We start from the raw sequence: 24001 nt of genomic DNA, 5'->3' as shown, positions 1-24001 counted from the left end.
AGAAATTGAAGAGATGATTTAGGTTTTTTAATATGGATAATAATAGTACCTGAAACCCCCAAGATAAACCTGCAGTGGTCATCCATCTTCAAGGATAATGTAATCTGCAGTGAGGAGTACGGAAGGTTTAGGCAAACTTCTACAGTTTTTGTGGATATAAAACAGCACATTTTTTCACCTAAATTCTAAACATGCAGCTCTTAAAGTCCCACAAGTAATTGGAAATCCATGGACATCTCCTTGAACTCCTTAAGAATACAAGCTATACTAGACAGAATAATGAACTCCTCCTCTATCCAAAGGTTTTCATGTTCTATTCTCCAGAACTGTGAATGTGTTACACTATATAGCAAAAAAAGACTTTACAGATGTGATTAAATTAAGGCTCTTGAAATGAGAGGATTATCCCAGATTTGGATGGTCCAAAGTAATCACAAGGGTCCTTATAAGAGGAAGGCAGATGCTTCAGAGGCTGACAGCAAATGTGAGAAAGGAACAGAGGCTGGAGTGATGGGCTGTGAAACTGGAGGAAGGAGCCAATCCACCATGAGGCAAGGATTGCAAAAGGTCTCTAGGAGCTGGAATAAGGAAAGAAATGGATTCTCCCCAGAGCTTTCAAAAGAAATGTAGATCTGCTTAACACTTTCATATTCATCTATAAGGTCATTTTGGACTTTTGACCTCCCAAACTGAAAGGTAATAAATTTGTACTGTTTTAAATCACTGCATTTATGGTAATTTGTAACAGCAGCAATAGGAAACTAATATATTAGTGATAAAATAAATCATCACATGATGACTACTATTTCCCAAAGAAAGAAAAATCATTATCTTTTTAAATCATTAGCACTTATAATAAAATTTATTTCTGGCTTGAATAAATGATTATTTATCCAAACTCTTTTAAAATCCAAATCATATCACTATCTTCAAGACCTTTATTTGTTTTTACTATTGTATGTATCACAATTTCCGCACATGGTCACATTAATGGAATCCATTCAGAAATTCATCCAGGTAAAAGGTAAAACCCTAAAATCTTAGCATAGGACATAGATAACACAGTTGGTACTCAGTAAATGTTTGCAAGTGTTGTCATTTTTATTATAACATTGCTAGCTTAAATTATGTCATGTTGTTTTCTCACAAGTCCATATTCTTTATCAAGAACTCGTGCTTAATTACCAAAAGAAATCATTAGATAAAACAACATTCTAAAAATTATACACTTGCCTGCTGTACCATTTTTTATAAGAGTATACACTGATGAAGCAGAAAAACAGAGAAACCAAATCACATCTAAATATAATGTTTAATAACTATTTTTAAATGATTTCCTTTTGAAATAACATTTTCATTAAAAGCTAGTCAGGGGTATATTTTTCACAACCATTTTTTAGTCATCTGTAGGTATACATATGGTAAACTAAATTTTATTCACCAATATTGAGTGCCCCTCCCTGAAGTAGGATTAGGCTTGTTGCCTCTTGAAGTTAAGTGCTTCATCTAACAAAATGTGAACAGAAGGGAGGTGGTCCCTGCCCAGTAGAATCTTTAAGAACCAGTGCATGCATCACCACACTCATGTTCCTCTCTCTCAATGACTGGCAATGCCAGGCAATGGCTGCTCAGCCAGCCTGCATCCCTGAGTAAAGACATCACAGAGCAAAGCCCCCATTTGACCCCAACCTAAAATGCAGCATGGGCAAGGAACAGGTCTCTCAGATTTGGGAGGTGTTTGCTGTAAAGTACTAAGATTTGGAGAGTCTAGGATAATATAGTCCAGCAGTTCTCAAAGTGACCTCTGAGAGGTTCCCCAATACCCTTTGATGTGTTCCATGAAATTCTGCCCTTCCAACAGCAGACCTGTGTAAGTTTGTATTTTCTTCATGTTCATCAACCAAAACAAAATATGGCAGAAGACTGAAACCAGAAGCAGGGGTGAGAATTCTAGTTGTTTTCTAGCAAGCTAGATATTGAAGAAATTCCCCCAAAATATAAAAGAATACTACTCTTCTTCATATTTTTGTTTTGAAAAATGTAATAATTTTCCTTAAAATAACTCACTTATGTTAACATGTAACAGATTTTGTTACTGTTATTTTAAAATAAATCAGTGTTTTTCTAATTTCTTACTTTTAATTCCCAATATGGCAAATACGAGTAGATAAAACACACACAAGCAAAAGTTCTTTAGGGCCATCAATAACTTAAGAATGTAAACGTACCCCGAATCTAAAAAGGTTTTGAGCCTGTGACTGTGCCTCTCCTGACTGATACAGAAGAAACTGTCTGTGCTGCCTTCTTTTCTCACTGCAGTTTTCCCTGAAGGATCAGAACAAGCATTAAAAACAAACCTGCTTGTTCAATTACAAGTGAGACAGAAAGTTCTTCTTTCTTGAACTTTTGCTGTGCAAGGTATATCTGGTCTTAGGTATGAATGAAGTAGCTTTGCTTTGTCAAAAAGCCTTAAGGCTTTGGTTTCTTTCTTTCTTTTCTCTTTCCCTTCTTGGTTTTTACTTTTTTTCCCCCCTACTCGTTTTGTTTTTTCCTTTTCTTTTCTTTTCTTTTCTTATCCTATTTTTATTTTACCTTAAAACTAAACTCTCTAAGTTGAAAAAGAATTGGGGTAGATAAAATTCAAGGCTGAAATAAACCCTCTGGAACATTTCTGTTAGATATAAACAGTGAGAACACATTTAACTGGAAGGCTTTGCCTAACAAATGAATATTAATAGTTTACCTATATTTCGGCCTTATTGAATTCAGACTGCTGAACCTCAACCCAAGCAGGTCCGGAGAGGGAATAGAGTTGCTCCCAGGTGCGGCTACTGCCGGTATAGGCACCACAGGCTGCGAACTGAATCCTGGGATATCGTCAGCTGATGTGAATGAAGGACAGGAAGCTCCAGGCCGTTACGATTCTAGGCCATTTCCCTTCATCCTCCTTTGTGGATATTACTGTCTTCCTCTCCCTGTCGTTGTTGGTGAAACATTAGCTGGAACCCCCTCACCCACCATCTGTGGGACTCAGGGATCACAGCTTTCTTTTATTCCAAGACCAGACATTTTCTGTATTTTTATCCTTTTATTAGGCATTTGGTCACCCAATCAGCATCTAGTTTTCATAGCTCCTCTAATGCTTCATCGTGAGAAAAATCATGCATGACTCTACCGTTACATACTCACATCCACATTCAGAGTCTACGTCCACCCAAAATTCTTATTGTAAATAAATAATGCAGAAAAACACCATATTCCCATCAGAAACTTCTATATTTCCAGTTTTTTTTAATGCAAACACTTTTGGTATAAAATAACTATTCTTCAAGCAAATTGGTTTTTTTTTAAGTAACACTTTATATCACTATTCTAATAATATTTCTTAAAAAAATCTACCACTGCCATTTATCAAGTGCTTGCTGTGAGTTAGTTATTAAAGAAAAGCTTGCACCAGACAAGATGTACAAAGAGAAGTTGATTTATTTTTATACTATGGCCGGCAATAGAGGAAAACACACAGGCCAAGCCTGGAAACTCAGCTCTGCTGAAATAAGAGGCAGGAGAGATTTTTAAGAGCTGAAGTAGGGTGGAGAGTTGTAGGATATGTATTTGTTAATAGGTTTTACACAAAAGAAAAGTAAATTTTCTCCAGTCCTCATGACAGAAGGAAGATTTACAACTAGGAGCAAGACGCCAACTGAAGCTCCCACCTCTCCACAGAGACTGGGAGACATTGGCGTTTCTCTCTCTACGATTAATTTCAGATAGACAGTCCCAGGGTCCCGGAGAAACCCAGTCCTGGGTTGTAATACTGGCAAGAGGCTTTTTAAAAAGAGTTCTCTAAAGTAAATGCTGTAAGATATAGGAGGTCAGAGGCCTAGAGTCAGGAAAAAGCCCACCTATAGTTTAGTAAAGGTAAGGGGAAAGTTAAAGCTATCTTGTTTCTAGGTAGTGGGTTAAAGAATTTTAATAGTAATAACAATAATAGCTACCATTATTGAGATACAATTAAATGCCAGGAATTGTACTAGAGACGTTATGTTACCTCATCTAATCTTATCAAAACTGTGAAATAGGGATATTATCCCCAATTTAGAAATGATGAAACTGAGCATAAGGGTGCCAAGCAATTTTCCAGTATCACTTATCCTTTAAATGGCAGAGCCAGGGTTTTGTTACTGTTTTCTTCGATTCTGAAGAATGTGCCACATACTTCCTCTGTTATCAGCAATCCTTCCTGAAACCGTGCCCCACAGAGTTAACAGAAGCTACCAACAGAAATTCTTGAGCTCGTTTTACAGAACAGGTAAGTCAGAAGTTTGTTTAAAAAAAGACAAAAAAGAAAAAAGAAAAACAAACAAAACTTTCCTCACAAACTGCCTTCGTTGATTAAGCTCGCTTTCACCATTTTTTCTCTCTTTCCCCCTCTGTAATTGCATACCTTCCCATCTTCATGCAGCCCGGCTGTTCTACAGGAACTTGAACTCCGCTCTTATCCAGTGTGAGCCGGCTGGGACTGGTTGGGACCAGCGACCCTAAAACTGGGCCTGTGACTCCAGGTATAGTGACGTCAGAGGACCGGAAACCTCCACCCTCCAATCACGCTCCGCGCCTTCTTGTTGAATATGCAGACGCACGTAACCGAGCTGCGCCTGCGCAGAACACCGACTCCCGTGCCTTCTTTCCTGCCTCCAAGCACTTTTCCTCACGCCTAAAACCACCCTGCATATCCCATGTGTATCTCAAACCCCTCGTCTTCTGGGAGGGTGTTCTGAGATTTGTTCTCGGTCTCCTTACTTGGCTGCTTGAAGAAGCTGTTTCCTCTCGGCGACTCAACGTTTGGCTTCTTGCGCGCGTTGGGCAAACGGATCTGGTTTGGTAACATTTCCAAGAGTTAAGGTGCTGTTGAGTATTCGCTAAAAAACTACATCATTTGAATGAAATATTTTGATTTAGGGGACTTGGTGAAAACAATAATGTGTCTAATTAGAAAATACATTTTCTGTAAGAAAAACATTAATGAGGCTTTATTACTGGAAAGTTATACCCGAATGCTAAAAGCAAATTCCTTCAGTACTGTCTTCCCATGGGAATGCTTGAGACATTCTCCTCAGACATTATTGCATGGAAGCAATAAAAATAAACAGGGGTGAGATGTATAAAATGAATCAACATGCAAGAGTAGGAAATCCAATTCAATTTCTGGTGAATAAAAAGAAAAATGCAACCTATGCAAATAAATAAAATAATTTAAGTAATATAAATAAAAGATATTTCCTGATATTTTGTACTGGTATTGCCTGAGACTTCTTACCCAATTCTAGGTATTGGTATATTTTTCTCTTATATAGGAAAACATCAAATTTACCCTAAAATTTAATTCATAGATGTGGCATATATACATTATGATCATACAATTATTCTGTTTTCAGATTAACAAGTTACAATGTTTGTTTTCTATAATTATCTTTGCATATATTTGCTCTTCTCATTAAAAAGATTAAATGTAAAATGCATTTTTAAATGTCACCTTTCTTGGTGCTGCCATTATTACTATTATTAACATGTTTGTGTTTCCTGAGAAAATTACATTACAAAATGCCAGCACGCAGTGCACCATGGATCTTCGGTGCAATGAATGAAATACTAGAAACCTAGAGGCACATGCTTTGACTTAAGAAAAAATTTTATGAATAAAAACCTATTAATGGGACTTTAAAATTCGTGCATTCAGAATTTCAGTTATATGTTAATGCATAAAACCTTCTTCTAGTATTGTGATTGAATAGATTCCCTTAGTCATTTCCAATATTTAACTGAATTGTGCTTCGTCAAAACCTGATAGTCTTTATAGATAGTAAAGACATCTAGGATTTTTTTGTTTGTTTTTTTGTTTTTTCCTTCCTATCCAAACTTGGAGCCATTCTGAGAGATGCTTGGAAGTCCTTAGAACATTAAAAAAGAGGGAAGGAGTTTATCAGCTAAAGCTAAGTGAGGATTTACTAAGCAGGAAAACAGTATCTTTTTTCATCCAAGAAATAAATAAATCGTCCCAGACACCCATAAGTAAGCAGCGTTTTAGTGCACTCAGTCCTCTGTCTGCCTGGACAACCCCGTAGCCAGTTATAGGACAGATATGATCATCTTTTGTTTTCTCATCTTTTATTTCCACCCCGTTCCATTTGAAGAAAAACATAGTGCATTTTTCCTATCACATACTTTTCCTCCCGTAGCAGTCCTAAACAACTGAAGTCATGACACATTAGTTGCAGATTACGAATTGACTTTAATTAATCCCTCCTTGCTGAAATGGAGTAGTGTTAAAACTTTGTTCATAGCTTTTCAATTGCTCTTATCAAACCTTCAGGGTTTAAAGAGCCTTGGGCTGCTGATAGCTTAATGGGGGGGGGGGATTACCCTCACATCTTCAGGGAATACAACCCCAGTGTAATACTTTCTTAATCACTTGTTATCATTTTATAAATGAAATCTCTCCTCCTCAAAGAACATTAAGGTAATGTTTGTTAATTAGTGTCTATAATTTTTCCTCAGTGAAACAATAAGCATATCTGAAAGACTTGTGTTTAGAAAATGTTGTTTCAGCTCCTATTTTTATAAGTCATTCAACTCTTGGTGTTAAAAAAAAAAAAGTTCAGCATGGATCCTTAATAATCATTTCTGGCCAGATACAAATTCATATACTCATACAGCATTATTAAAGTTGGCTCTAAAAGTGATTGTGATACAATTCTGACTGGCAACTAAAATGTCCAGTAATTATTCCCTCACGAATGGCTGAAGCCAGCATATTTAGCCACAAGTGATTTGTAAACCTGTCAACCATTTTCTCCTCTAAAACCAATAACTGCACATCCACTCAGGACTTTGTTTTGGATTTATCTGCATTGACCAAGAACTCAAACTGTGAGTAAACAAGTGTTGAGATGAATTTTGAACATTTTTATGATCTTCAGACTGGCATTTAAAGTCTGAATATAGGGAGCTTTATCCACACACTTACAGCTTCTACTTTTACTAGTAGATATTCCAATACACATAAAAAAGGATTTTAAATTAAGTGGCTAAGGAATTAGAAATTTCACAACATGAATGTAAGTGACCTGAAATGACCCACCATTAAGTTAACTGATTCAAAATAATATTGAAAATGCTTTTTACTCATCAAGAATCCTTGACGCAGAAGAAAACCAAAATACCCAGACCTAGAAATTATAAGACCAAGAAGAAATTCAAGATGTTAAAATGTTTAAATTGCAGCTAATATTAGCAATGAGAATCATTAATCTGAGGCTTTCTGCAATAACTACTATCACTATTGCATTTTTTCATTATTTTAAATGCTTAATCAACAAATAGCATTTTCCAGTCTCAAAACAATATACGACAACATCAACACCATTACATTTAATCCCTTCTGTGAGTGATAGAATGGTAACGACATATCTAGCTCTTTATCTCTGATCAGTCTCAGAAATGCTATGTTTACTACTGGTACTCAGAACTGGCTATATCAGAATATGAGAATATGTAGATATATAGATGATGGATGATAGCTGTAGATGAAGATAGATATATATATATATCTATATATATAAACATCTACATCTCTCTCTCTCTCTACCTTGATGTCCCTAAAGGGAGAGATCAATCCATCTAGATGAAGATATACAGACGTTCTCTCTCTATATGTGATCTGGATCTACCTGTTTCTCTAAATATCTAGAGATAGAGATATGTAGATGATAACGGATGGATGGATGGACAGATAGAATAAATTAGATAGAAAGATGAAAGAAAGAAAGAAAGAAAGAAAGAAAGAAAGAAAGAAAGAAAGAAAGAAAGAAAGAAAGAAAGAAAGAAAGAAAGAAAAGAAAGAAAGAAAGAAAGAAAGAAAGAAAGAAAGAAAGAAAGAAAGAAAAGAAAGAAAGAAAGAAAGAAAGAAAGAAAGAAAGAAAGAAAGAAAGAAAGAAAGAAAGAAAGAAAGAAAGAAAGAAAGAAAGAATAAATACAGACTCCAGGCTCCTCACACACCCTTACTTTCCCCACTGCAATTATCCCTGGAGAGATTAGGAGGTATTTCATGACCTCCTCCTACCAAGCTGATTTGTAAATTAGAAGAATGAACAGAACTCTCAATAATTCTGATTCAGTAGAGCTAGGGTAGCTGAGGAATCTATATTTTGATAAGATCTCCAGGTATCCCTGATGTACAGCAAAATCTGGAAATCTGTAACTTAGAGTACTTGGCATTTCTCAGGAAATTTTCTGTCTCCTTAATTGTATAACTCAATGTAAAATTTACAATTCTGGTTCCACAAGTAAGAAACAGAAGATGTGGTATTTAGACATATAATCACAGATGTTAGAGATAAAGTCTAGGTGTGTTTGCTATGTTTAGATTAGTTTCATATAATGAATTACCCTTGTTGGGAGGAAAAAATTTCCTTCTGTTCTAGATTCTGTGGCTGGTCTAATAATTAAAATGACAAATGACAGATTAACAAGAGAAAAATGAATTTAATTATGTATATAGGGGAGCCCCATAAAGATAAGATACTCAAAAAGCAGCCAGGCAATTGAGATATAATTTCTTGGGTTAAGGAAAGGAGTTGGGGTCTAGGATACAAAGAGGGGGAAGACAATTCACAGGAAGGTGGGAAGAAGTGTTTGGTGAATAAAGGTTGCCCTCCCTGCTATACATGTAAGTTTCTTAAGGTAAAAAAAATGTTATTCTGGTCATCTCTCTTCCAAGTACAGATTCCCTTTCCAATGTAAATCTCCTTTGTAATTCCAGATTTTCCCCACAAATGGGGGAATTTATATTTTTTTACGTAGTTAAGGGGGAGGTAAAGAGCTTTTTCCGAGTCTGCTGAGTCTTGACTGCCTTTAGCTCAAAAAAATCCTCATGGTACAGTGGCAAATTTGGGGGAGAATTATTCTGAACCCATTGATAATTGATTAAGCACTTTTCATGTAAACAGTATGTATGATTTAAGTGCAATTATACAAATAAGAAATATGTCCAGTTTTGTAAGCAGATAGAGTAGGGAGTCCCCAAAGAAAAAGAACCAGGCATAACTTTCTTGACATAAGAGAAGCAAGCGATTTTTAGCCTAAACCATTTTGTGATCTAAGCCTGGCCATAGTGCTTACCCTTGAATAGGTCTCAGTAATCAGTGATCTTCAGGAAAGTTACAGAATGAAGGAACAAAGGTAAAGAAGTCAAAAAGTAATAGTTCAGGGATAAAACAGTCTTAGTTCCTTCTCCAGAGATATACATAACAATCTGATACATGTCTTTGACTTCAGCAGGAACTAAGACCCCACTCAGGTGGAGGATGGAATGATGATGTTGACCCTCATGACTTCAGTCAACTAAAGCTTGGACTTGGTGGACCTTGGTCCCAATTCTATGCTGAATTCTCCTCTGCCCAAGCCTCTTTATGAATATGCATGTACCCATAGCTTAAAATTTCTCCAGTTTTGCTGTTCAGAGAGACACTACTTTGGGGAAACATCCCCGATGTACTCCTTAACTTGCTGCAAGTAATAATAAATACTTCCTTCTCCTGATCTTTGGCTTGGTTTTGTCTTTTGAGCTGACACCCAACAAGAGGCCAACACAATTTTCCCGGTAACAGCTTTACTGTAATTTCTCATTGACACAGAGGAAAAAAAAGATACTACAAAATGATATGCTACTTGGTGGTAGATCCACATATAGCAACCAGGATACATTTCAAAATAAATAGCTATTTGAAAACAGTTAGGAAGAGAATAAGATTTAGGATAAAGCCACTTTTACTTCTTTTAAATACACACATAGAATAGTGTATTTTTTTTCAGTTCTATACTTATATGTGCATATATAAAAGAAAAATTTGATAGATATATATTAAACTCATAAAAAAAGAAAAATAAGTGATTGAGCATAGGAAACAGTAAAAATAATAATAAAAAGAGAATAAAGACACAGCAATATAATAGCATTTCATGAAATAGAGTGGAATTAACTTAATTCTGTGAAACTGAGTTTAGAATGTTAGAAAACAGCGTCTATAATATGAAAATGTAAAGGCTTTCTTTCTCACACTATGCTATCTGTTGACCCTAGTGTAACCAAGCAGGACCCTTTGAGGCCTTTCTGGGACTTACCCCTCCTCCCACGACCTCTGCCTGCCTCTTGTTTGTAAAGAAGAGGGCACTCTCCCAGACCTCCCCTGAGTCATAAAGGCCTGGCTCAAGAATTAATGATTGAAAGGATGTAACATGTAGTGACAAAAATAGCAGCTGGGTCGGGGAACTGGTAAGAATTTAAGTAGTAAGTCAGCCATATGGCCATCTCAGATCTTTGGTTCCTCTCTGAAGTGCACATATAACAGTATCTGATGCACGTTTCTTGAGTTGTTTTGCAGATGCTAACTACCCCCACCCCACCACCAAATGGAAGAAGTTAACTACTTGATGACCATGAGCATGTAGCCCCCAGGCCAACTGAAGCCTGAGGATTGATAATGTTAACCCCTGCAACACCACCCTGTTACCTCACCATCAACCAGAGAACTGTGCATGAGCTGATCACATAACTCTTGACCCCTTCCCTCATCTTGCCTTTAAAAATGCGTTCCTGAAACCTATCAGGGAGTCTGAGTTTTTTGAGCACTAGCTGCCCTAGACTCCTTGCCTGGAGCCTTACAGTAAACGCTGAACTTTCCTTCACCGCAACCTGGTGGCAGTAGATTGGCTTTACTGTACAAGGCAAGGAGACCCAAGTTTGGTTTGGTAACACTAGTTCTGCAGGTCTTATTAATTTAGTACAATAAGTACCATAGTATGTACCATGTGAATTTAAAAAGGATTTTAATTTTACAGCTGACATCAAGGGCTCCACTCAGGGTAAGAATCATCTTTATTTAGTAACTACCTTGATAGGCTACATTAAATGAGGACTGTATATCTCAAGAACTTGATAGGAAAAGAGACAGTAAATCTAAAGATAGGTAACTGATTCTACATACAAAATTAGCAAGAAACATATAGTGCTCATACAACAAGAGGAAAGGGGTTAGGGGTCTAAGATGGGGTCACGGAATTGAGGGAGGGAGGGAGGAAGAATGGAGCGTGGCCCAAAACTGGAGCTGAGGATCAAGAGGGCCAGGGAGAAAATCCCAGTGTTAGGGCACCCAACAGACTTTTTTTTTTTTTTAATGACAAGAAAGTTTAATATTCAGTTTTAATTCCGTGATGCTTCAATAAAAAACCTATCTTGCTCTGAAAATTCATAGGCCAATTCAGCCTAATGTTGGTGATATTTGAAAGATAAAGAATCAGGCTGATTTTCAGCACAGAGCAAAGAAATTCCACAAACAGAACTAATTTCAAAAGAGTGGGGCTAGAAAAGACGGTAGGAGAAATATGTCTGTCCTCTGTCTTTCATCCTCAGACATACCCCTCCTCCCCACCCCTACTTATTCCAAGAGACATTAAGAGAGATTCCAGGACCTCCCCCATCCATGTGAATTATTATGTTCACATGTGAATTATTGGAATGACCAGGACTTTTTAACCCCTTAATAATTTTTCACACATGTTATCATGTAGTTTGTACATAAATGAATGAGAGATTCGAATATTATAATTCAGATAGATTATGTAACATGTGACACATTTAGGAAGGTAGAAATAAAATCTAAGCAATGTAACAGGTTTTCTAATTTACAGCTCCATGTTCTGTTAGCTACACTGCCTCCAAGCATTTCTGGGGAAGAAATATGCACCAATTTCAAAATAAAAGAGACATTTTTAGATATTCTACTTTTTAAAATCAGAGTGTGTAAACAAGCTCCTTAAAAATTTATTTTAAAAACAAGATAGCATTCTTTTCCTGATCTGTAAGCATATTTTAGGGGTTATTTTGTTCCTTATTATTCCAGTAACAAAATGCCATAATAGAGTCTAAGATAGTTCTGCTTCAGCAAATGACTCTGCTAAAGCCACAGCCCAGACCCACTATGCAATGACTGTGTGACACAAATACAAAAATACTCCTCAGAGGCTACAATTGAATAAATACATAGTACAATAGGGACTATATACATGTTTTAAATCTATATTTATAGGTAGAATTAGATAAAAGCCTGTCAAGTGTTTGTCAAGTCATAAAGGTGACTTATCAAATTAATGACATCTAAGTTTGACTAAATTAACCGGTCAATTTGATCAAAATAATTACTTAGTTGTATAGATAGATATAAACTTAGCTATAGTTAATTTTATCAAATCCTAATGTATGCCTAAAGATCTTATAGCTTAGGTCCATCAAGAGCCTGGGATTTAAATTCTGAGGGATATAATATTCTTCAACAGAACCTACAGACCTGTGAGAAGACAGAATAAGAAGTGCATGACATCTAGTGGCAGTTGCTGCAGTAACAGCTGAGAGTCACCATGTTATTTGGAAATTTGCTTGAAGGCATACATACCTTGAAGATGTTGCGGGTTCAGTTCCAGACCATCGCAATAAATCAAATATAGTAATAAAGATATCATAGAATATTTTCTGTTTCCCAGTGCATATAAAAGTTATGTTTACACTATACTGCAGTCTATTAGGTGTGCAGTAGCATTATGTCTAAAAATTGTGCATACCTTAATTTTAGAATTATAACCATCATCTGAGCCTTCAGCAAGTCATAGTTCTGCAACAGAAACATCAATGACCACTGATCACAGATCACCATAATAAATGTAATAATAATAGAAAAGTTTGAATATTTTGAGAATTACCAAAATGTGACACATAGACATGAAGTGAGGAAATGTTGGAAAAAATATGGTGCCAATAGACTTGCTCTATGCAGAGTTGCCACAAATCTTCAACTAAAAAAAAAAAAGGACCATATCTATAAAGTACAATAAAGCAAAGTGCAATAAATTGTTGCCAATGAACCCAATCAGTGTTCCAGGTTCTTGTCCCATCCCAGAAAGAATTCAGAGACAAGACTTAGAGGTTAAAAAAAGTAAAGTGAAGATTTATTAAAGAGGAGAGTGGGCAGGCTCAGGTGAGTGGCTGCCCTGAGTTTTTTGGCAAGTTAGCTACATAGAGTGTAAAAATTAATGGGTGGAATATTCATTGAGGAAGGAAGGGCTTGGGGTCATATTTCCTGATTATCATCCCAACTCCACCTTCCCAAAGGGAGGAGGGATTTTTGTCCTTATTTAGTCTGGATCAGAAGTGTCATGGTGTCAATGCATGACGGGTACTTCTGATCTGCAAGACTAATTTTATTGAAATGAGGGCATAATGAGCAAAAGGTTACATTCGGACACTGAAAATTTCCGCCTTTTCTGACCTTTCTTTGTTGGTCTGCAGGCCAAAAGGTGTGGCCCTTATCAGCCCAAAGATTCCTGCTTTTCTTTCTCTGCCCAGGGACCTCTGGTGCTTACATGATGTATGTTTTCCTGCATTTGGCTTGTGCCCCTCCATTCTGCCCAATTCCTGCCATTTGGTCTGTGTCCCCCTTTCTCTACTCATATCTAGCTATCTGCCTGCTCTAATAAAATGAGGTCTGCTTATAATGAAGGAGGATTAATAAAATGGTCGCACTTAGGCTAACAGATTGCTTATTCTTATGCTTGCCCTTACAACGGTCAACTGACCCGTTACTACTCAGTTCCAGGGCCATTGTTAAAACTAAAGCTATTGATCTTACTGATTCTACTTTTTTCCAGTAATTGAAAGTAATAATCAAGCTTGGTCTTTGAGTCCTTCTCCAAGGAAAAGGTCATAGGACTGTAACCTTACAAAATAGCCTGAATTACCAAGAAGACCATACCTTGAGTGCTTATGAGATAAAGAGATCTAACCACTGTTCTCTATAGAACTGGTCACCTGGAGGCATCATGTCACCATTCTAAGTCTTATGATGAGAAAATGATTCTGTTGCTTGTTATCAATGCTTTATTGTTTGAGCTATGGCTCAAGGTAGGTTCACAGTTTTGAAGGCACTAGCCTGCTGTGAGCCCCTTTGCCTGGCAAAGCAATAAAACTGCCTCTAAGCTCCAAGACCTTGTCTCTGGGTTATTTCACTCATCAGGGACGGGGGCCAATCTTTCAGCAACAGTAATACAGTTCTGAACAGGTAGGTTTGAGCTACTTATTTACAATTTCTTTTATTTTCCTCATTATTACCATTATATATTTATAACATATGATAACCATATGGTCTTTTTATACAACTTTGGTCATTTAGTAGTTCAGACCCACATTTCAAAAAGAATGCATAGCATGTTGCTTCCCCAAACACACTTTTCCCTTTGATTGTTCTCTTTAAGTACATTCCTTCTAAATATACAGCAAAGAATCACCATATTTCTCATCTCATAAAATTAGTTTTTTTCACATGTTAATGTGCTGAAAATTATTTCAAAAATAGCATATTAAAATTGAAATCATTTTAGATTCAGGGTATTCTAGCTTAACAAATAAAAAGAATCCTTACTATTTATAGCTCTTATTTTCAAGCCAACCAACACATCTGTGAAAAACATAAGTAATAGACGTAGAGAAAGAGCATTAAGTAATTAAAATAATAATAATAAAAACCAATAATATTTTTGTGAGCATATCTTCCACGTAAGTGTGGTATGAGTGATTTAGCTATATTGTTTCATTTAATCCTCACAAATACTCTTTGAGAGTTTATCTGCATTTATCTGCATTTTCAGATGAGAGCACTGAGGTTTAAAAGGTTAGGCAACTTGTCTAAGGTCAAACAGCTAGGAACAATTAAGGAATTGTCTGACTTGAAGGTTCAATTTTTGACTGCTATGTCTCAGTGAACATGTAGTTTCGAATCCAATTTCACTCATTCTTTCTTTAATTTATTCAACAATATTTATCAGGTGCTTAGTATGTGCCAGGAAACCTCCTACATGCAGGGGGACACATTAGCAGAATGATATTTAAGCAGAGACTTTATGAAAATTGAGAACAAGCCTTCCTAGTCTCTAGGAAACCTAAGTGAGGAGCAATATTTATAAACAATAACAACAATAACAGTAGCAACCAACAGTAGGGAGGGGAGAAGGAGAAAATGACAATTAAGAGATGGGGGCTTTTGGTGGGGTATCAGATAGGAGAGCAAAGAGGAAACCTCTCGGCATACGTTACTTCAAATGCTCCTGTGATTTAAGTACCTTGGGACCAGTGACAAGATGGTATATTTTTTCAGGGTGGCCTTGATATTATTTATTATAAATTCTAGGAAGTATTCCAAAAAGACTTCCTCAGTTAAAAAATACTTCCTTCACTTAACTGGTTCCTCTATGCAATATCTTCCCCAGTGGCCCTCACATGTTTGATGCTTGAGCACTGTGTGTTTTCTTCTCCTTGGAACTCTGTTCAAAGCAAAGTTTCTACAAAGGAAGAGGATGATAATTATTCCAGTGAATGCAAATGTGTGTGTTTGAGCTGATAAGGATTAAAAGACAATCAGCAGTCCCAGAAGACAGGCCTTTTAAGCAAACCCATGGCATCTTTCTCTTTCTTTGTATACTTTATTGCCTATTGATAAAAAAAAAAAAGTGAGCTACAAGATTAGCATATGGAAGGAAAAGACATACTGAAACCACTTTTATGGGCACTTATTCAACAACTAATTAGATCTTGGATGAAAGTTATTTCTTTCAACGTGCTAAATATGTTTCCCTACTGGGGTTAAGATTTCCAGTTAACAACTCTATTTATAGCTGATAGGAAGTGTTCAAAGGGCTGGATCAGCTTGCCCCACAGCCTATGTGATTCTGTGGATAAATCTCCATGAGTAAAGCCATGCAATCTTAAAATGATCTATCACAGCTGAAAATCGATACATCAAGCACATAAAATAGTGTGGGATAATTCACTTGCCAAGTAATAAATTACACATGCATATCAATGCTACATGTAATGAAATGCCTCGTAAAAAATAAGCTTAAAATTCTTAAAATATATGATTAATGAAACTAGCACAGTCTGAAAAATATATATTGTACTGCTTACACTAACCAATATATTATACTCAAGAGTTTTATGCTTCTGAGAAATGGCATTTACATATACAGTATCAACAGTGCAGATAAATCAGGATTTCTTGCACTGAAGTCCAATTCTTTGGGTAGTGTGATTCATGTTTCACTTTTTAAAATGGTGATTTACACTAATGTATTTCTCATAAAATATTTAATACTGCCTACAATTATTGCCAAAACTATGTTCTAACCCTCTCTATCAAAATGCCCACAGAAATGCTTCCCAAAGCAATAATAAATTTGTGAACTTTGATATTTAAAATAAAGTGACAATATTTCAAACAGAAATTTCCTGTGCTACAGATGTGAACCTCCTCCTTAGCCTACTTGTCTGCTATAAATACCCATGCTAATTACCTACAGGGTGCGGAGAGTCTGCTGGTTTAATGGGATCTCAGATCTACTTCATTCAACATTCTGCACTGACTACAGTGAATGTAACTAAAAACATCTCTTGGGGGGATTCTTATCAGCGAGTGCTGACAATGTTGAAGCTCTCCTGAGCCCCATCCTCCTGGGAAACAAGTGATGGTTAAGAAATCCCCCACCGTTTTGTGTCCAGGAAACAGTTACTGCCAAGAATTACTCTCCCCACCTGACTTAGATAAGAGTGTTCCTACCTGGCAAGGCCAGACACAGACTTTCCAAATCCCAGTCTTTGTCTCATAAATGATTAGCTGAACAGCATGTCCTCACTGACCAATCTGTACTAAATGCTCCCTGTTCTGAATTGATCAAACTTTAGTCAGGCTTCGGTGCTTCCCCAGGTCCCTACACTTTGGCCCACTCTTAAGCGTGAGAAAGCATGAGGACGCTGAACAACCCCTCCTTCATTGCTCCTCCAGGGAATCAACTGACAACGCAAGGAAAGACATTTCTTGCTCACCTGTCCCACCATGCCACTGACTCATCCTCCACACTCGTCTGTCCCTACCCACCGTGTCTGTTATTCCTGTAAAGAAAAGTCTTTTCTGTCTGACCTTTAGGATCCTGACAGCTCGCCTGAGAAGGCGTGTTCTCTCTATTGCAGTACTCTTTCAAAGTCTCTCCTTACCAAATTCAAGATTTGGTTTTTTTTTTTATTTGACAGCATCAAAAATTAAACACACAAACAAACAACTGCTACTGAGAGCGAAATATTTTTCTTTAAGCTCTAATTGCTACATTACAACATGCCTTTTTTGGTAATAGCTTTATTGAGATATTCTGAGCATAACATGAAATTTACCCTTTTAAAGTATAAAATTCAGTGGTTTTTAGGATATTCTGAGAATTGTACAAGTATCACCACTAGAATATTGCCTTTTGAACTATGTCAGTAAAGTAATAAGCTAGTGTTTCATTTGTCTTTAAAAATCTTGCATTAGAATGTTTATGTGAATGTAATTTCTACACTCATTTCTACTTTGAGATTGAAATTTTTACCATATTTATGAATATAATGTCAATGCCTCTTTTTTAATTATTATTTCCAACTTACATTTAAATATTTTAGTTCCATTCATGCACCATTCCACAAATATTAACATATATTATTATCCTTCAGGCACTTTGCTAAACTTTACTAATTTATTTAAAGGAAAAATACAAGGTGCTATGAGATTCTATAAACCAGGCAACCTGATCTAGTAGGAGCAGGTGGGAACTGATCAGAGAAGGTTTTCCTGAAACAAACAAACCAGCAAACAAAGGAACATTTGGTATGGCCTCAGGTTAACTTGGTAAGGGTCAGAAGTGAGTTAGTGAGTGATCTGGGAAAGAACTCCATGAATAGGAAACAGCAAATGCCTCTGGGCCAGAATGAGATTGACTGGTCTGGGTCAGGAGGAGTTACAGGCCAGTGTGGTGTGCAACCAGAATGAACAAGGCAATCGTACCATGCAACGTTGTCAAGTATTTAGGTTTTTTGCCCAAGAACAAAGGGAAACCTTTGAATGGTTTTACACAGAGCAGAGCAGTGACAAGATGAGATTGCATTTTAAGCAGATCACTCTGGCTCTACTGCTAAGAGATTGGAGGAGGGCAAGAAAGGCTGCAGGAAGACACTGTAAGGCTACACTTTCAGTCCAGTGACTTGGATCACAGTTTTTTTTTTAATCATAACTATATAATACAATGTTCTTGTTATTTATAATCTTCATCAGAGAGAAGCAGTATCACAATATGACGCCCTCAGACTTTGGTTTTGGCAATCTAAATCTGCAAGGCGCTATATTTGCCCATTGGCAGAAAAGCCTTTCCCAGAGCTCCTGTGTGTTGGGTGAATTTGGCAAGTTTCATGGCAGACCATCTGTGCAAAACTTCTCTGCTTTTTCTAGCACATTTAGCTCTGTGGTTCCATTCAGAATAGCTTCAAAATGCTGTTTCATTATTTCATTTCAGTTCCAAGTAAAGGAAAAAGATTTAAGAGCTTCTTTAAACAGATTATACTGAATTAATTTTTATTTTTGCTTTTCTATTTTTATCAGTATAATTTCCAAAACTGGTGGTGCTAATTACCAACTGAAATCTGTTGAACACATAATTTTTAAACTTCAATTTCTTCTAAGGTTTCTCATATTAATAATTAAATCAATGACTCTATGCTTGGCCATGCTTATTTCCTTCTGGCCCTTTCTGTATATATAAAATAAAGCAAATCAAGTATATTTCATGTTTGCTTATGATAAATATTTATCTGCTTTTTTATAATAAGTCTTTGTAAATTCAAATCTTCAATGTAGTTTCCTAAAAAGTTAATGGGGAAGATATTGTGAATAACAACATGGCTATTCGCGTTTCTGAGTCTAAAGAAATAACATACGAATTTCTGAAAAGAAAGCCAAATTTAAGTTCAGGATTTTTCTTACAAACGTAGTACAAATTATTAACTCACGCTTTTCCAAATCACAAGTAGAAAATATATTTTATGCACTCTTTTCAAATTTGGAATTCATAATTTAGCACTTAATCCATAGATATAATTCTGTATTAGAATTTAGGGTATAATTCCACATTTCTAGTTATTTCTTTAATAAAACATATATTTATAAGCATTTTAAAATGTTCATAAAGTAAGTTTAATGACTACCATAAACATATATTGTTTAAAACTTTCAATTAGATTATTTCCCCACCCCACGGCAGATTAGAATTTAAGGAAGATGGGTTTTTTGACTAGGTCCTTTGGTAGATGGACTGCAAGTGTGAGAGTGTAGAAAAAAAGAACAGAACGTTCCAGAAAGCTCTGGTTGTAGGAAGAGAAAGCATGAACTGTCATATCCATTCTGAGGAAGGGGAACGGAGGGAGAGGCAGAAACGAGGTTTTAGAAGGGGAAGACAGAGTCCAAGTAGAAAGATGACTACAACAGCTATTACACGAAAGGAACTTGGTGGAAGTCTGGCATTTAGAGAGGATTTTTATGAGGTCCTGCCGTGGGAAAGGCAATATAACTCTCGTCTCTACTGCTTCATGAAAACTTCATTAAAACTACACATCATCCATTAAGGTTTCAGGAGTCAGGTTATGCTGTTTTGTATGCATTTATGTGCGTCCCATTGTGTATGTGTTGAGGGGCAGGAGATTATGTAGTTTAAGACTGACCCAGGGAGAGCCCATTGCTCTTGAGCCAAATTCAGGAAATACGAAAATCAGCAAAGGCAGGTTTAAAAATATCAACCCCTGGGGTTTTGTTTGCAGAATATAAATAAATCATTACCAGGTTAAATCTAGGGAGCGGTTTGGGCCAAAGACTTTGAACTCCAATACACCAATAGTTAGAAACCTTTCTTCCCTATTCAAGATGCAAACATCTCGATCAAACAGTCAGTTTTATCACCTGCAAAGTGGGAATGAGAAAACGATAAAACCAGGTATATAAACAGGATAACAGAGATGAAATCCTCAGTACAGTATTTAGAACATAGTAATTGTTCAATAAATGGTGACATTATTTTTATTAACTTTCTAAAAGAGAATCAACATTTTTCGGATGCCTATGATACTTTAGGACTTTGTCTTTTCTAAGTAATAAAATTTTCTCAAACACAAATATTAGTTTAAAAAAGTAGAGTACTCATTTAGGTATTTATGCTAAGAAAATAGCTATTAGTCAATGCCAAGCTATTCATTTAAAACCCAAGATACTTCATGTAATAATACATATCTCACATATATTATGTAATATCATATGTGTGTGTGTATATCACTATAAAGCCATATGTAAAATGTATTTTGTAAAATATATTCATAAATAGGTCTAAGGTTATACACACACACACACACACACACGTTTACGAAAATAGGCATTTTTGCTGTTTAGAAATGTCCATGGTACACAAATCACTCTTTTACTCAGGTTCCCTAAACAACTCCACATATTGGTTCCCTCTCTTTCAATAATTTCTTCACAATGAGACAATTCTTCTTCTTCACAAGTCAATTTCTAATTATCCTTCCTTCCTATGCACTCTGAGAAAGTGTGGGGGCAAATTTTGTCCAAAGTCAGTCATCTACTTTGTAGTAGTTCTCTCCTTACCCTTCATAGTCCACCCCACCCCCACCTCCACAGAGACCCTTCCTTCCAGTGGAATTTGTTCTATTTATTCTGTCTTCAGATATTTCATCTCATGAGTAATGGGGAAACAAATACTTTGGCATCTCTTTCCTAAAATAATTTAAATTAAAAACATTTTCTAATTAAAAAAAACTGTTCTTTCCTTTGTTCACATGAAAATTGCTATTAATAAGTGCTGCCTAATATATGAAGACTCTATGATTGCATTAGAGGAAGTTAGAAACCATGTTCTCTGTGCTCCCAAAGCACTGTGGGCATATTTTCATTATCCTCTGATTTCTTTCTGCACCCCAAATGCAAGCATTTTATTGACAGACGGTGTCCTGAAGTGCTTCATATCTTTCACTCTCCCCCCTTTACCTTGTGTCTGATTATCACAGCGTTGTGCTCCATCCCCAGTGTATACAGCCTCAAATTTTCTTTCATTTGAGATTAGATGATATTTTCACAGAAGTGACCTCATTCTTTCTTGAGTGAAATTGCTCTTGGATGTCTGTGTTTTCTTCTATCCACTGACCAGAACTCCTTGGCAACACCAATCATATGCTTTCTCCTGGGCCTCACAGAAGGAAATTAGACTATTATGGATGGCCATTAACAATGTGTATTTTAATAGTTTTTGGTGATATGTGTTTTGTGTGTGTGTGTGTGTATGTATTTCTTCTTTTTTCTAGAATAAAAGCTTTTTAAGGACATTAAAATCTGACGTAAATAAAGACTCAGTTCCAAATCCTATTCTTTCTCTGCTTCTTCAGTACCTCTTCTAAGTTAATATCTTCTACATCTTTTGTTTCAGTTACCTCCTATATGCAGATGTCTTAGTCTATTTGCGCTGCAATAACAAAATACCAGAGAGTGGGTGATTTATAAACAGCGGAAATGTATTTCTCATAGTTCTGGAGTTTGGGAAGTCCAGGATCAAGGCCCTAGCACGACTGAATTCTGGTGAAGGCTCTCTCCCTGGTTCATAGCTGGTACCTTCTCACTGTGTCCTTACATGGTGGAAGGGGCTAGGGATCCCTCAGGATCCTCTTTTATAAGGTATTAGTCCCAATCATGAGGCTCCATCCTCATGATTTAAACACCTTCAAAGACCCACCTCCTCATACTATCATCTTTAGGGATTAGATTTCAACATATAAATTTTGGGGAGATACAAACATTCAGATCTTAGCAACAGATGACTCACAAATCAGTATTTCCCATTCAGACTTCCTTTATGAACTCTACACCAACTAAGAATTAGTGACTTCTCTTCTGGGATATTTTGTGATATCCCCCTGGGATATATCTTGAACCTAATGTTTCCAAAACTGAATTCAGGAACAGCCTCTAAGCCCTTTCCCATATTTGATATTCTCCCAGTGTTTACTATTGTAATTAATGGCATATGATTTGCTAGTTAAGTATATTGTTTTAGTCCTCATGCTTTTTAAAGTGCTGTGTACATGGTAGGTTCAAATCCTGTTTGTTGATTAAGTTATAAAAGAGAGAAGGATAAAAATTAAGTGTAAGAAGCATTTCATAATGATTAACATCTCCAACAAAAAGTTCACTCTCAAAAGTTTAATTACTACATTTTCGACTTGTTTAGCTGCAAAACTAATAACAGAGATATTAAAAAGTTTTAATTTTTCCTGAAATAGTTAATAGAACTTAAGAGCTTAGAATAACTAGATTTTGTGTTTCCCACCCAGTATCCATCTATATATATACATTTTTTTAATGTGAAAGTTAACTTTTTAAGATCTAATTCATCTATCACCTCATTTACAAAGCCTTTTGCTTCTTTCAAGGAGAGTTGGATGCTATTAACTCTGTGGTTTTGTTGATGTCTTTAAATTGCCTACTTTCAGCATCATAAAGCCATATGTAATAGTTGCAGAAAGAAAGGCTAAATCAGGAAATATACTGATTAATGTTTATTAACCAGTAAAACTGAAGGATAAAAGTTAGATGTCATTAGAAGTTAAAGAATATAAACATTGTTTCAGCTACTCAGCTGGGAGTTAATTTATTCAAATTTTTGCTCAAAAGATGTTATCTTCATCTGTTACAAAGGCTTTATTAATATCTGTTAATATTTCTGAGCTACCAATTTTATCCAATCATTCATTATTGTTTTGTAAAAATCAGAGGAAATAAGGTCAGAAGAAATAGATTGTTCTCTGTTAATTCATCTTTTACATGGATTTTTGTCACATGGACAATTTAACATATTATGATATCCTTTTTGGAGAAGACATTCAAAGTTCTCAGCTGAGTAACTAATAAATCTTATCTACCCTTTAAAAATTACACTCCTACATTCTAATAGCCTTTGATTTTAAAGAGAGAAGACAACCTAGGCTTTATTAATTGACTTTCTGGCATAACCTCACAATCTTGTCTCAAGTTCATTTAAAAGTAATTTAATTAATTCAAAACTTCGTGCATCTTGTAGTCATGACTTGTGCTGATTTTGATTGGTTAACACTGTCTATGTTTAAAACAAGACATCATGGCATCTGCTTTGCCTCATCTGGAAATTGACTTTAAGGCACAGGCTGCTGGTTTTCAGTGAAACAGAAGTAATTGCTTATTAAATGAGCTTTAGAGCCATGCTACATCTTGATTAAATGCTCTTTTTTTTTTAACCTTTTGTAACACTACTCATTAACTAATGCACTCCTTAGTAAAAAAAATTTGTGTTGTGTATTTTTTCTTGTTATAATATGATCATCTGAAGTTTTATTCAATACTTTAAGTATTAAGTTAAATTATTTATAGACAAGAACCATATGCATATTTTCCATGTTTTCTAGAAAGTTTCTAAAGTTTTCTAGAAGAAAATGTGATACTATCAGCTTTTTCTAGTACAAATATTACTTTTTGAAATTAGAATATAGGTTTCAAAAACACTGTGTGAAGAAAATACTTTTTGAGAGCAAACTCACAAGCATGTATAGTAGCTATAACTCTGTTCTAATGAATTAGATAGCTTCCAGCTCTGAAAAATTTACTGATCTCATGCGAGTAATTAAAACCCAGTGTTATGTTCTACTCTCTAGGATAACAAAAAGAGCAATATAACTATTGTTTGGCTGTAATGGATTCAAAGTATAGGTATAAAAATAAGCACAGAGACCCTGAGTAAAATTCATAGCAAAATAATCAACATTAGGAGTTGACTGACAAAATTTCTTCCACTATGTAAATACTGATATGTGGTTTAATGAAGAATATTTAAAACATTTTTCCTTCTAATATGTGATGACAGTCTATTCTAGAGTAGAACTACATTTGCATATAGGTAACACTCACTTCCTAAAATTCCTGAAACTATATCTAAATGGTTTTCAAGTAATTTT

General features: G+C 35.8%; 1 protein-coding gene and 1 long non-coding RNA gene across 7 annotated transcripts in view; one reads left to right on the top strand and one right to left on the bottom strand.

Moving 5' to 3' along the window:
- FANCM (FA complementation group M) overlaps positions 1-24001 on the bottom strand; it is a 765839-nt gene that overhangs the window by 128421 nt on the left and 613417 nt on the right. The gene's annotated exons all lie outside the window — the stretch shown is intronic.
- Positions 4691-9597, top strand: LOC140697124 (uncharacterized). Of its 2 annotated transcripts, none has more exons than XR_012073951.1 (2): positions 4691-4902; positions 9337-9597. It is a non-coding gene; the product is annotated as an uncharacterized lncRNA (long non-coding RNA). The 2 variants fall into 2 exon arrangements; XR_012073950.1 differs by having other exon boundaries at positions 9334-9597.

This window comes from Vicugna pacos, chromosome 6 (assembly GCF_048564905.1).
Source record: "Vicugna pacos chromosome 6, VicPac4, whole genome shotgun sequence".
Taxonomy (NCBI): Eukaryota; Metazoa; Chordata; class Mammalia; order Artiodactyla; family Camelidae; genus Vicugna; species Vicugna pacos.
Note: the sequence above shows the minus strand (reverse complement) of the source record. Positions and strands in the feature narration are given on the sequence as shown.